The sequence below is a fragment of the Phascolarctos cinereus genome, unplaced genomic scaffold (assembly GCF_003287225.1).
Source record: "Phascolarctos cinereus isolate Bilbo 61053 unplaced genomic scaffold, phaCin_HiC Scaffold_726;HRSCAF=1367, whole genome shotgun sequence".
Taxonomy (NCBI): Eukaryota; Metazoa; Chordata; class Mammalia; order Diprotodontia; family Phascolarctidae; genus Phascolarctos; species Phascolarctos cinereus.
Genome location: NW_027556098.1, coordinates 207,750,171 through 207,764,796, shown reverse-complemented (window position 1 = coordinate 207,764,796; position 14,626 = coordinate 207,750,171).

Genomic DNA, 14,626 nt, shown 5'->3' with positions numbered 1-14,626 from the left:
TCTTGGTCAGATAAGAAGCTTTTCATTCTCTTTGAACCTGAGCCAAATCTTAAAATGTGTGGTCAGATACAAATCTTTCAGCAATCTGAGAGAGAATTCTGATTTTCAGGAAAATGGATGAAGATTAGGGAAACTATAAAGCTTTTTAGATCCTCTTGAGTGAGGGATTCATTTAAAAAAAATGACTTCCCAGATGAGAGTCATATTTAAAGTCTAATTATATAAATTATATGTACATATAATATATGCATAAGTCATATGCTTACATACACATATATTAATGTATGTATATATATAAATGCATATATTTCACATATATTCTGCATATATGTCCCAAAACCAATTAAACCCCCCAAAATTTAGGATTATCTATGCCTCTGCTCCGTTTCAGAAGTTTTCCCAATGCTTGAAATTCCCTATTCTTCATCATGGTTAAGTGAGAAAAGCGCTAGACTGAGAGTCAATTGACCTGCATTATCTTTAATTAATAATTGTGTGATCTCAGATGAATTAGTTCACCTCTCTGAGCCTCAAGCTTATCTGTAAACTGGGGATAATACCTCATTATTTACCACAAAGCCTCATGAGATTCCAGCAAGATAATAAGTGCAAATCACTTTGTAAATACCTATATAAAAATAGATTTATGATTGCTTATAGGTTTTAGTTGAGGTGTCTTTTACATTCCTGTATCTTTTAACAAATTGCGACCTCTTTCACTACATGAAGCCAATCCTTTTGGTCTGTCTCTAGGACCTAAGGTAGGGCTCAACAAATTTTGGCTGATCCATTGAGTGTCTTACAACAAAAATTCAATAAATATTACCCAAGCAATCTGAAAGTTTGAACAAGTGATTGTGTCTCTTTGTGCATCAGCTATCATAATAATTGCTAGCATTTATATAGTGCTCTAAAGATTGAGAAGTACTTTACAAATATTGTCTTATTTTAATCCTTACAACAACTCTACAAGGTAGGTGCTATTATCCTCATTTTACAGATGAGGAAACTTAGACAGAGGTTAAATGACTTGCCCAGAGTTACACATGTTGTTAAGTGTCTGAGGCAGGATTTGAACTCAGTTCTTCCTGATTCCAGGTCCAGCACTCTATCCACTGCCACCTAATTGCTTAATGTACTACCACAGCGTCTTAAAGATTATCACACTAAGAATCCTTGCCTGCTAACACTTTAATTGCAAGCTTCTCAGACACACAGTTGTAACTCAAGCAGCACACCCACTGGTATGAGGCTCTGTCCTCATTGGTGGAGACTGGTCATTCAATGTCCCACACTTTCATGAGGGGCAGAGTTGGTGAGTGCTAGAGAGAAGAGACATGATGGTCCTGCAGCATCTCGCTTCAAGAGAGAAGATGCACCATTCCAAACTCTCTTTAGGTCACTGGAGGGAGAAAGACCCTGAAAAGAAGCTAATATGTAGAGGATCTGGCACTTCAATCATGTCATTATTCTTGGTATCATACTATAGACTTTAGGGAATTTTCCCTTGGATGACATCTGAGACCTAGAACTCTCTCTGTCTCTGTTTTCATCTCTCTCTGTCTCTTTGTCTCTGTCTTTGTCTTTCTCTGTCTCTATCTCTCTGTCTCTGTCTCTCATTTGGGCTGAGTTGTCTCACTTCCAATAGAACAGCTCATACACTCTGTGTATCATCTGGTATATATTCTCAGGTCTACTTTCTCTGATTTCTGTTTGCTGTTTGAATAAATGGATTTATACGCTATGTGTGTTCTTTGTGGAATTGGCATCTGGTGGGAAGGGAGTCAAGCCTTGGATATATTGTTTGGGACCCTTCTTCATTAAGGAATAGTGATCAGGACTACAGCTTGAGCCTAATACAATATTTAAGGGAGCAGATAGATATAATTCCAGCCTGGTACCCCACTCTCAGAGTAGCCAGCCTCTAGCTAAATGTCCTGTTTCCCATCCTGGCAGGAATCAAACTCTCCCTTAGAAAAGGGGAGTGATGAGGGAGGAACCTCTAGAGACATATGTTATTGCCTCCCTGTGAGCTACATCTAGATAGACCTATGGGGACACATATATCCTACACGGGCAAAACAACAATGTATACACACACGAGCACACACACATGTTTACATAGGTATTTTATTCATTTGGAAATAAACAAAGGTAATACATAAATTTTAAAAATGTTTTTCAAAGAGATTATTCTATTTTTCTTTGGTTCAAGGACCCACTAGGTTGTGAAAACTATAAATTTAAAAAAATAATCTGGCTCATTCTGTATGGTAAAAGTGAGAATAATAAATCTTTATCAAATGAGTGAAAAATATAAAGGTGAACTGGATATTCAAATTATACAATAGATAAACATTTACTATTTGGATTTGCCAAAAATCTGAGAAAGATGAAATAGGTTTTAAATATTCAACATTTCTGCCTCCAGAATATTAATCATAGATTTAGAGTTCTCTAATTCCATCCTATTTATCTTGTACACATATTAACATGTCATTGATGGCATTTTGTGTTCTGTTTTCAATCTATGTATTTGTTTTTATTATGAGGGCAATAAAATATCTTTATAAAAAGGGAATGACATATAGTGACATATCTTGGGAAGATGGGATAAAAAAAAACACTAACAGGAAAGGGGCTTCAAATGTTATAAATTTATTTTGTAATTATCAATACAAAAGAGTATAGAGCTTGTCCTAACTTTGTTCTTTGTAACTGTTCCCAAAACAATAAAAGTGATACATGTCTATATATACATATATACACGTACCCACATATGATAAGACCTTCTTTAAATTAAATAAATTAAACATCTTAGGAAGTCCTTGTCATTTTGTATAGAAGCTGAGACATTTTCAAAATGTTACATTTTTAAAAACATCAAATAAACAATTATACCTATGGTCATTAAGCACCCATTTCTTCAGTTGAAAGCTCTAGGGATAACAGAACAAGTACATAGAAGCAGCCTTCCTTTGTAATAAAAATAATTGATGTGGTCAAATGTTTAAAAGGACAAGCATGACCAATGTCAAACAAATCAATTTTAATGAAATATTTACATTAATTTAATTCATGTCATTTGAGATAGTGCTTAATAAATATAAGGGATACACTATTAAAGCATTACTATATTAATTATTAATTTGTTGATATTTTTAAAATAGTGTTATATGCCATATACATCAATACACCTAAAACATTCACATCTATACAATACTGTATTCATCAAAATATAATCTCTAAAATGAAATTTCTTTCAAAAGAAAAGTATATGCAATGAAAAAAAATTCTAAAAGGTTACCATAAATATATTTACTTTGAAGGATGGGGTTTCTTTTTACATTCTTTTATTTCAAGTAGATGTTTAATTTTATTGCCTTTTTGTCTTCCTCTCTTTTGTTGTCATTCTTACCTTTCCACGATGTGCTATTTCGATACCATTTATTGTACTTAAAAGACAGCATTAAAATAAATCATAGCTGTTTGTTTCAGGAGGTAGTCTTTCCTGCACAGGTGAAATCCACTGGCAGAGAAAATCCTTTAATTGCTTTTTAATTTTTCCACCTGGTTTGTGCTTATGTCTGGATGACAAAAGTAAATAAAATACTGCCTTCAGAGGTTGTTTTGAAGGACATATGCTCTGAAACATTGAAAACTTTTAGCTGTGATGTAACATCACCAAAAGGTTAGCACATGGTGCAGTGAATAGAGAAGTGGGTCTGGAGTTAGGAAGATGAGTTCAAATACAGCCTGAGACACTTACTAGCTCTGTTATTTAACCTTTGTCTGCCTCAGCTTCCTCAGCTGTAAAAGGGGGAATAATAACAGCACCTACCTGAGGGTTGTTATGAGGATCAAACAAGATATCTGTAAAGTGCTTAGCATAGTGCCTGGCATATAGTAGGTACCTTTAAAAATGCTCATTTTCTTCTTTCCTGGGAATTATGACCAAATCAGATTCTGATGAAACAGTATATTGCTTCACTTCATTAGTAAGATGCCCTCTAAATAAATCTATCTTTACTATGGCCCTTTTTTTCTGAAAGTAGGTCAGGCCTCTCACTCCGTGTTACTCATAACCAATTAGTCATTAATTCAATTGTAATCCAGTTTCTTTCTTATTCTAACAATTATTCCTTTGGGACTGTTTAATTTTCTTTTCTTTTCTTTTTTTTTTTAATTTGGGACTGTCTTGCTTGCTTGGATTTGTATGCCCAGCACTTAATACAGTGCCAGGCATATTATAAGAACTTGATAAACGCTCATTTGTCTATTTATCTCTCATCTGTCTATCTATCTACCTATCTATCTATCATCCATTCATTCATCCATTCATCTATCTATCCAATAATAAATGAGTATGACCCAAAAGGCAATGGAAGATAATATGGTGGGCGTGAGCAGACTGCAACATATAACTAATAAGGAACTCCAAAGATAAACAGGAATACAAAATGTCATCAAGAAATTGTATGCTAGGAATGTAGGATGATCTGGTCATGTGGCAAAAATGAGGGATGACAGGAAAACAGTCAGTGTGTTCCACTGATACCTTTGCCATGCCAGCAGAAAGTGAAGAAGACCACCAGGACCTTGGGTGGACAACCTGTGGTGAACTTATGGGAGGACACGGTCAAGAGTTACACAGGATTGGCTGTCATGGATGAGTTGTGATATACTTCATTTGGGGGAATACTCAAGTCACAAACCCATTATGGTAGTTGAGTACTATTTATTACTTTATCCAAGTGATTAATGTAGATATTAAACAATGAAGGATCAAGCACAGAGCCCTGGGGCACACCACTAGAGACTTCTACATTGGACCATTAATGACTCTGCTTTGGCTTTGGCCATTCAGGCAGCTCCTGATTCACCTAAATGACTAGCTCATATATTTGCATCTTTCCACTCCCCAAATAGACACACACACACACACACACACACACACACACACACAAACAAACACAAACACACAAACAAGAAAGATGGTCAGGTACTTTGGTAAAATGTAGGTAAACTATATGCACAGCATTCTTTTGACTATATAGTTACGTATAAAGGAATAGTATGAAATGCAACACGGTCAGATCTGAGCACTGAGAGATTATGGTAGCTGTGTAAAAGATAGATTAGAAAGGGAAAAGAGTAGAAAGAGAATGAAGGAAGGAAGATCATTTAGAAGGCTATTTCAATAGTCCAGGCTAGAAAAATTGTGGTCCAGGTCTCCCACTGCATCCAGAGCCATCTCCAGTCATCCTGACCTATGTCTTGCCACTGGACTCCAATGACTCTGGAGGAGAGAGTAGGGGTGGTGACTTTGTACAGCCCTACCTCACTTAAATCCAATTTACTTGCAAGTCACAACACCCTCCTCCTAATGTAATCAGTTCTCTTCCAGAAAGGACAAACAACAATGACAATTGAAGGCCTAAACTAGGTTGGTGGGCATGGTTATAAGAAGTGTCATTTGATGGAATTTTGGGGAAAGGAGAGTGAGGCAAAACCAGAATCAAATATTTCTCCAAAATGTTGAGCCTGAGTGACTAAGAGGATATTGATGATCATTATCATGAATAAAGAAGTTGGAAGAAGGGAGATACTTGGAGAGGAAGGAAGGGAACAATGAGTTCAGAAGGGAACATATTAAGTTTGACGTGTACGAGGGTGGTTGAAATAGGAGTGCCCAGGAGATACTGAATGTGAGAGAGCTGGTGGGATTTGAAGGTATAGGGTTTAGCAGCTGACTGGATCTGTTGGGTGGAGGAGCTGAAGGGTCAAAGAAGGTCTATGTTAATCTGTGGGCTTCCACTCTCAACAAAGATATATGGTAAAAGGGCCTTTGTGTTTGTCATCACCATATTATCTGTGTTTAAGGAATTCAAGGATACAAAAAGAAGCCACAATGTTCCTGACTGAGTGAGCAGGAGGAACAGCAGCAATGACAACATAAACTGGAGAATCCACTGAAGGCTCACATAAAGATTGTGGGAATGAAGGCTTCTCAGTCCTTCCTCTATCTTTCTTCTCCTATTGATATTATGGGCTTTTGTATAAGCAGAACATGGACCATGGGTATTATTGGATATTTGGAAATTCCTAGGTGCACAGTGGATAGAACACTCCTGGAGTCAGGAAGACTCATCTTCCTGAGTTCAATTCCAGCTTCAGATACTTACTAGCTGTGTGACCCTGGGTAGGTCACTTAACCTTGTTTGCCTCAGTTTCCTCATCTGTAAAATGAGCTGGAGAAGAAAATAGCAAACCACTGCAGTATCTTTGCCAAGCAAACCCCAAATGGAGTCACAAAGAGTTGTACATGACTTTAAAAAAATGAGCAAATGAAAAATTCTAATTTTGGACATTTGTGAACAAGTAATCTTTAGAGGAGGGGTAGAATGGTTTGCAAGGAAGGTGTATCATAGTGGGATAGGCAGACAATAGAAGAATTACTGTGTGGCTTCTCAGAAATCAAATAGGTTGGCTAATGCACTATGTATCCTGTTCCTGTGACTAGGCTCAGTAAGGTGGAACCCTAAAGCTTAGATGCATCTTTGAAATTCTCTATCTCTACGTCATCTTTTGATCTCACCTCTCTACAGGATGCAGTAGAAGGAGTCCATGACTGGAACACAGAGAGATTAGAGGGCTAACAGATGAAACTGGGAGGATAACTTGCTTATTAACAAAAATAAAATAGGAAGAGTAGATTTGGAGGGAAGGCAATAATTTTATATGTGTTGAGCTTGAGGTACCTGAAAGTTATCTAGGAGATATCCAGCATTTAGTTAGAAATGTAGAATTAGAGCACTGATATAGGGGAGGGAAGGTAAAGATAGAGATTTGGGAATCATCTGCATGGATTCATAGATTGAAATTCAAGAATCATTGATTTCAATTTATCTAATCATCAATTTAGAGGAGGACCTAAAGGCATATCTAATCAAGTGATCTCAAACTTAAGCCTGAATCAGATTTAAATTAATTGGAAAATATTAAACAAAACAAATAAAAATAACAATCAATATAATTTGTGGCTTTCTAAGTCACTATGTAGGCCTGTAGGGGTCTGTTCCTATTTGAGCCTGATACCCCTAACCTAATCCAACTCTATCATTTTACAGATGAGGAAATGGGACACACAGAAGCTAAATGACTTGCCCATGGGTTAGATTTGGTGACAAAGAAGCAGGAGTGACCTTGGAGTGGTGCTTGATAAAGCAGTTGTTAGATCAGCTTGAATGAAAATGTTTCAGGCATGTGTAGATTCATATAGAAGGTTACCCGGACTGGGCATATGAAAGACTCTAATTCCAACAAGGTTTACATGCTTGTTGAAGGGTTTGACCCTGTTGCTGTTACCCAAGGATATTTTTTTCTGCTGTTCAAATAACGGAGGAGAGTTAAGGAAATGAAATGCGATGTCATCAGCTGCTAGTGCCTGAAACTACGGAACTGGAAGTATGGCATCCCCAAGAAGACAAGTCTAGTGAGAAGATCATAGCTTCAGAGTGGAGTCCTAGAGGTCGCTCACACTTGTTTTTACTTGTACAGCATCTTGTCTGAGTGATTGACAGTGAGTCTGATACCTGCTATGGGATGGAGAGGCAGCAGTGGAGAAGACGAGTGGGAGGAAGAACTGTTCTGGCTATGTATATCACTGGAAGGAAATGAAAGTCTGAGCTCAGCAAGGGCTCTTATCTTTATTCATCCTGCTGCTGAAGGCCAATGTTTAAATAACCTCTGGTTTCCAGTGAAATTGAGACAAATATTTTTATGCGATTTCAGAAAAAGTGGATTGACTTTACCCAGTGATTTAGTTTTAAATATGCCCTAAGATATTCAATAGTCCATTCTTACTGGAACTGCAACCACCCTAATAATGGAGGTGTTTTCAGTTACTAATCTACCAGACTCATTTCTGAAGAACTGTCATCTACTTTTCCTACCTTGTGTTTTTATCATATTCTCTATTCCCAGGATCCAATCTGGAATTGTCCCTTTGTAGCAAGTAGAACTGTGAAGTGCTCTTGAAAGGTGAGCTATTATTTACTAGGGATCATGTTTTATTTATATTTGAATTTCTCCCAGCACCTGGCACCATGTGGGACCCCATCTAAGCACTTAATTCATGTTTATTGAATTGAATCAAATACTGCTTCATGCTTTGTCCTTTCTTAATTCAATATCTTCTGGTTGAAGGTTCTATCAGAAAATTCACAGTGCTCCTGGGGAGTCACATCTTGCTTAAGCAAGAAAGGGTATATCCACAAACACAACACACTTTTTCTAATTCTAATAATTTGATCTTAGTTGCACAAGCTGGTTTCTCTGCTCCCACATGAGACTCAGTTCCTCTCTGAAAGTTATCTCTACCACCCCTACCAAAGACGGTTACAGTGGATTGGCATTTGTTTGACTTCCTCACCATTGATTTTTGTGTTTGTTTGTTTGTTTGGTGGCCAAATCAATAGTTAATGAAGTCAGCAATCCTCAGGTCCAATATTGATTTTTGGTGGGGGAAAAATCAATTAAAAAAGACCTTTATCATAATTTTGCATTGCACTGAGCACATAATCCAAATTTTCACCAAATGTACTTCCCTATACACTCCTCTATAGGACAACTTCTCGAATGGTTAGCATATGTGGCTGACAATGCATAAAACAATAGTTCTAAAAATAAGACACTGAAAGATAGAAAATAGGAACTGCAACTCCAGGAAAGTGAGTTGCTGCCTGATGAGATAGAGCTGAGCCAGGCAAAAAAAATGAAGATGCAGAAAATGACCTAAAAGCACAGAGAGCAGACCCATTTTCAAGATAGAGGAGAAAAAAAAATGTCTTCCCAAGGGGAAGGAAGCCAGAAACAAACCTTTCTGTTCCAAGGAAAATTGCTTTTTATATCAAATAGGAAAGCTGAGATGATTCTGCCGTCTTTCTGTTCTCCAATGTATTCATGTCTACTATTAAGAAAAGACTCTTAAAGTCTGTTTGCCTAAGCAGAGTGGCTCTCTTCTCCTCTAATAAATAAATAGAGAAAACTCAGATTCTCAGGATTTCATGAAGCTTTAGAATGGCTCCTTGGGAGTCAAGCACAATTCTTCAAAGGAATTATTTCAGTGATTTAATTATATTTAATGACAAATTAGGTAGTAATCTGGGATTGCTAAAGTAATTGACTACTGAGATGGAAAGCAGATTGTTAGTTGGGTTATGGTAAAAAGAAGATTGACTTAGTTATGGATTTAATGTGTTATCTGGAAGAAGGGTCAAAATAAGATATGTTGATTTAAAGAGCAGAAGTCAATGGGGCAAATTTTAGCCACAGGGCTTATATCAAAGGACCAACTTAATTTTATAGCCAGTCATAGAAGAAGAGAGATGGTAACCACAAGGAGAAAATAAGAAATATAAAGTCTCCGATTTTACCTACTATGAAATTATAGCTATCCACAAATCCTTAGGGGAAAAGTAAATTAAAACTAAAAGTCAGTACTCTTACAGGACATTGTTTGAGCTTTTCTTAAATACAAAGTTATCTATATTGCAATGTTATTTTGGACAGGAAAACTCCTACAATTGAGCAGTGCATATTCTAACAACATTCCTGACTTAATATAGCCAAAAAAGGTCCACTCAGACATATTTGAAAGAAAAATAAAATATTGCACATACATTCTTTCCTTCAAACTATTACATTTTTAGAATGTTTACTTTTTATAGGCAAATGTAAAGATTTTAAAATGTACAATAGATTCTTATAGATGGGAGAGACACCATAAGACATCAAGAACTGTTTCCCTTATATGAGAATCCCTTCTACAAAATCACAAACAGCAGGGACAGTTTCTACTTAAACAAGTTTTCCAGGGACAGTGAACTCACCATTTTCTGTGGCAGCTCCATCTTTTGAAAAGTTCTTTAGCTTAAACATGCCTCCCTGTAAATTGGAACAATTGTTCCAATGTCATTTTGTCTTCTGAGGCAAGAGAAAATAAGACTAATCTTTCATTTCCACATGACAACCCTTCAAATACTGAAAATAATTTGTTGTTATTGTTATTGTCACTTTTCAATTGTGTCCAACTCTCTGTGACCCTATTTGGGAGTTTCTTGACAAAGTTACTGGAGTGGTTTTTCCTTCTCCAACTCCAACTCATTTTACTGAAAGGAAACTGAGGCAAACAGGGTTAAGTGACTTGCCCAGAATCACACAACTAAGATTTGAACTCACCAAGATCAGTCTTCCTGACACCAGGCCCAGCACTCTATCCAAGAGAATCATATGGTGCTTAATTATTTTTTTTCTTGAGGCTAACCCATTATTCAAGCCATCTGGTTTTCAGTCCCTTGACCACGTTGATCATCCTGGTTTGGATGCTTTCCAGTTTTCCAATGTCTCTCTTAAAATGTTCTGCACCCCCAGAACACAACACAATACTTTAGATATGTTCTTATTAGCATAGAGCACAGTGTGCTGTTATACAGTGTGTTTTTAACACAATGCTAAGACTAACCTTAGCTTTTTTAGCAACTAAAATTTAAAGGTCTATTTGCATAGCTGGCAAGCTATGTATCCACTAAATTGTACCCATGTAACCAGTATTTTAAATACAAAATTAGGCAGTGTGGTTCAGTGGAAAGAGCACTGACTGTGGAGTCAGAAAACCTAGATTCAAATCCCACATATGAACAAAAATACCTGTGTGACCCGTGATCATCTCATTTAACTTCCCCAGATCTCAGTTTCTTCATCTTAAAATTATGGAGCTTCACTAGATAACCTCTGAGGTTTCTTCCAGAACTATGAACCTATGCTCCTATGCCAATTCCTGTTATAATTCTTACTGCCAGAAATCCTTATCTAATGAAAGAAGTAAGATTACTTTTTCTTGAGTCCCATTTAAATAGGCAATCTAGGTTGGAGCTGACCACAGTTTTTCTCATCACTTATTCCTTCAATTCTTGTTAAAGCTATATACAGATTCTACATATATACAGCTTTAGTCTACTGAGATCAAATTTATATGCTGATTTTGTCATCCAATATATTTTCTCTCCAACATTTGTGCATGACATTTTTTCATCTTATAAAAATGTTGAACAGAAAAGAATTAGAGTCAGAGACACATGGTATGCCACCAGAGACCTGGCATTCTTCAGCCAGCTACATATCCATGTTGCTGTCATTGTTCAGTCTTGTCAGCTGTGTCCAATTCTTTGTGACCCCATTTTGGGGCTTTCTTAGCAAAGATACTGGAGTGGTTCACCATTTCTTTTTCCAGCTCATTTTACAGATGAGGAAACTGAGGCAAACGGGTTTAAGTGACTTGCCCAAGATCACACAGCTAGTAAGTGTCTGAGGCTGGATTTAAACTTGGGTCTTCCTGACTCCAGGCCCATGCTCTATCCACTGTACCACCTAACTGCCTTCACATCCATATAACTAGAATAATGCATATAATGATGACAATATCAATAGGGGGCATTTGTATAGCACTTTAAAGTTTATGAAGTGGTTTCTTTCTAAACATTAACTTAAAGATAACATATGATACTACCTAGCTCCCACTTCTCTATCTTGTTCACAAATACAGAATGAAAAGTTTTACAAGTGCCTTACTGGCATTATAGGCCTGGTTCTTACTGCCAGAAATCCTTATCTAATGAAAGAAGTAAGATTACTTTTTCTTGAGTCCAATTTAAATAGGCAATTCTAAGTTGGAGCTGACCACAGCTTTTCTCATCACTTATTCTTCCAATTCTTGTTAAAGCTGTATTCAGATTCTAAATCAGCACACACTATAACCTTGAACTAGCTCAGAGACTTAGGAACACCCTGCTTTCACCATAGTCAACACAAAGAGAAAAAGGTCCAGAATCAAAGACCTCAGATTCTGCAGCTGCATTATTTCTCCTAACCTGAATGAATGTTGCCCCTGCACCCACTCCATTCCATCTCAAAACACTACAATTTTATGTCAGCTTGATCTGACAGTAAACTAGCCCCATCCCACTGTGGATCACTTAAATATTGAGTGAAAGTATTGGTGATATCATTATACACTTAAGATCATAGTTCTAGAACTGAAAGGATGTCAAAATAGATTTAGTCCAAGACTCATTTTACAAATGAGGAAGTTCCCTACACTCATCAAAGTTACCAATGATCTTCATTACCTAATCCAATGACCTTTACTCAATCCTCATCCTTCTTTACCTCTCTGCAGCCTTTGACATTGTCAATCAATTTCATCTCTTTGATACTCTTCTCTCTTGGTTTCTGTGATACTACTTTATCCCAGTTCTCCTCCTACCTGTATCATCCCTCCTTCTCAGTGTCCTTTACTGGATTTTCAACCAGATCCCACCTTCTAACTGTAGAAGTCCCTCAAGGCTCTGTCCTGGGCACTTTTCTCTTTTTGCTTTATAATATTTCACTTGGTGATCTCATCAGATTCAATGATGATATCTATGCATATAATTCTCAGATTTGTCTATCCAACCCTCCAGGTTCACATCTTCAATGGCTTATTGGATGTCTCACACTTATTATATTAAAAACTGAACTCCCTGTGTTCCCCCTAAACCCTCTCTTCTTCATAGTTTCCTTGTTACTCTCAAGGGCACTACCATTCTCCCAGTCACGTGGGCTCACAATCTAAGTGTTATTCTTGATTCCATAACGTCCTACTTCTCACGTCCTATCAGTTGTCCAAAACCAAGTTAATTCTATCTTTTGTAATAACTTCTGAATGTGTTCTTGAATATGCCTCCATTTCTTCTCTGAAAATGCCACCATACTCATCACCTCATACCTAGTTGATCTCTCTGCCTCAACTCTCTTCCTACTCCAGTACACCTTCCACTCAACTACCAAAGTGATCTTTCTAAAATGTAGGTCTGCTCACATCACCCCTTTATTCCATAAACTCTAGTGGCTCCTATGCTTTTCTTTATATGGAGAGCACTGAGCATGATGCCTGGAACTATGCTTCATAAATGGTTGTTGACTTGATTGCAGGAAACTCAGACCCAGAGAATTTAAGTTATTTGACTAAGGTCGCATAGGTATTTTTCATAAAGAGTGAAAGTTGAGGGGGTAGAGCCAAGATGGCAGAGTGAAAGCAGTGACTTGCTTCATCTTTCCCCCAAACCCTTCCAAATACCTATAAAAAAATGGCTCTAAACAAATTCTAAAGCAGCAGAACCCACAAAAAGACAACAAATTTACAGCCCAAGACAGCCTGGATGGTTGATCAGAAAGGTATATCATGCCAAGCAGGAAGAGGAGTGCAGTATGGTGAGGGTCTGCAGGCAAGGCAGGCCTCAGCGAACCTGGAGCAAGCCTGAGAGGACTGAATTGCGAGCAGCTGCATGGCAGTTTCCAGACTTCTCAACCCATGAACACCAAAGACAAGTTAGAAGGTCAGTGGAAAAAGTCTGTAACTGTAGTGAGAGAGAGAAGTGGGTTGCAGCTCCAGTCCCCAAGCCTAGCCCCGGGCAGCAGCTGCTTCCAGAGCTTCTGGCCCACAGACTGAGGGGGAATAGAGTGGCGGATCAGAGAGGGATTGCAAGGATCTCTCTGCTGGTGCAGGATTCTCTTGCTTTGCCTGTGCTTGGATCTGGGTCACAGTTCTAGGTGGCAGTCCTGGGGCAAGGAGGAGTGCTGGTGTGTTGGACCTTGTAGTGGTAGAGCAGAAAACATCCCCCTCCCAGTTCCAAGGCAGAAAACAGTGCTTGTGGTCACTCATAGACCAGAGCACAGGCCGGGAAAGGAGTAAACACCTCACCCCTTATCATACCACCTTGGAAACTGAAAATTTACAAGTCCATAGAAGTATCTCTGGAAATAGCTGCACAAACCCCCTGAAGCTTGGAACAGTACATTCTCCGCGTTGGAAGCAAACTCCTACCTTAACAAAGAGTTTTAAAACTCAAGTAATTGGCTGGGATCATGAATAAACAAAGGTCCAAAAAAAGTCACACCATAGAATCTTTCTGTGGTAACAAAGAAGGTCAAAACATACAGCCAGAAGAAGACAACAAAGTCAAAGCTCCTATATCCAAAGCCTCAAAGAAAAATATGAATCAGTCCCAGGCCTTGGAAGAGCTCAAAAAGGAGTTTGAGAAGCAAGAAAGAGAAGTAGAGGAAAAACTGGGAAAAGAAATGAGAGTGATGCAAGAAAATCATGAAAAACAAGTCAACAGCTTGCTAAAGGAGACCCAAAAAATACTGAAGAAAATAACACCTTAAAAAATACCCTAACCCAAATGGCAAAAGAGGTCCAAAAAGCCAATGAGGAGAAGAATGCCCTAAAAAGCAAAATTGGTCAAATGGAAAAGGAGGTCCAAAAGCTTACTGAAGAAAATACTTCCTTAAAAATTAGAATGGAGCAATTAGAAGCTAGTGACTTTATGAGAAATCAAGACACTGTAAAACAAATCCAAAAGAATGAAAAAGTAGAAAACAATGTGAAATATCTCACTGAAAAAACAACTGACTTGGAAAATAGATCCAGGAGAGAGAATTTAAAAATTATTGGACTATCTGAAAGCCATGATCAAAAAAAGAGCCTAGACATCATCTTTCAAGAAATTATCAAGGAAAACTGCCC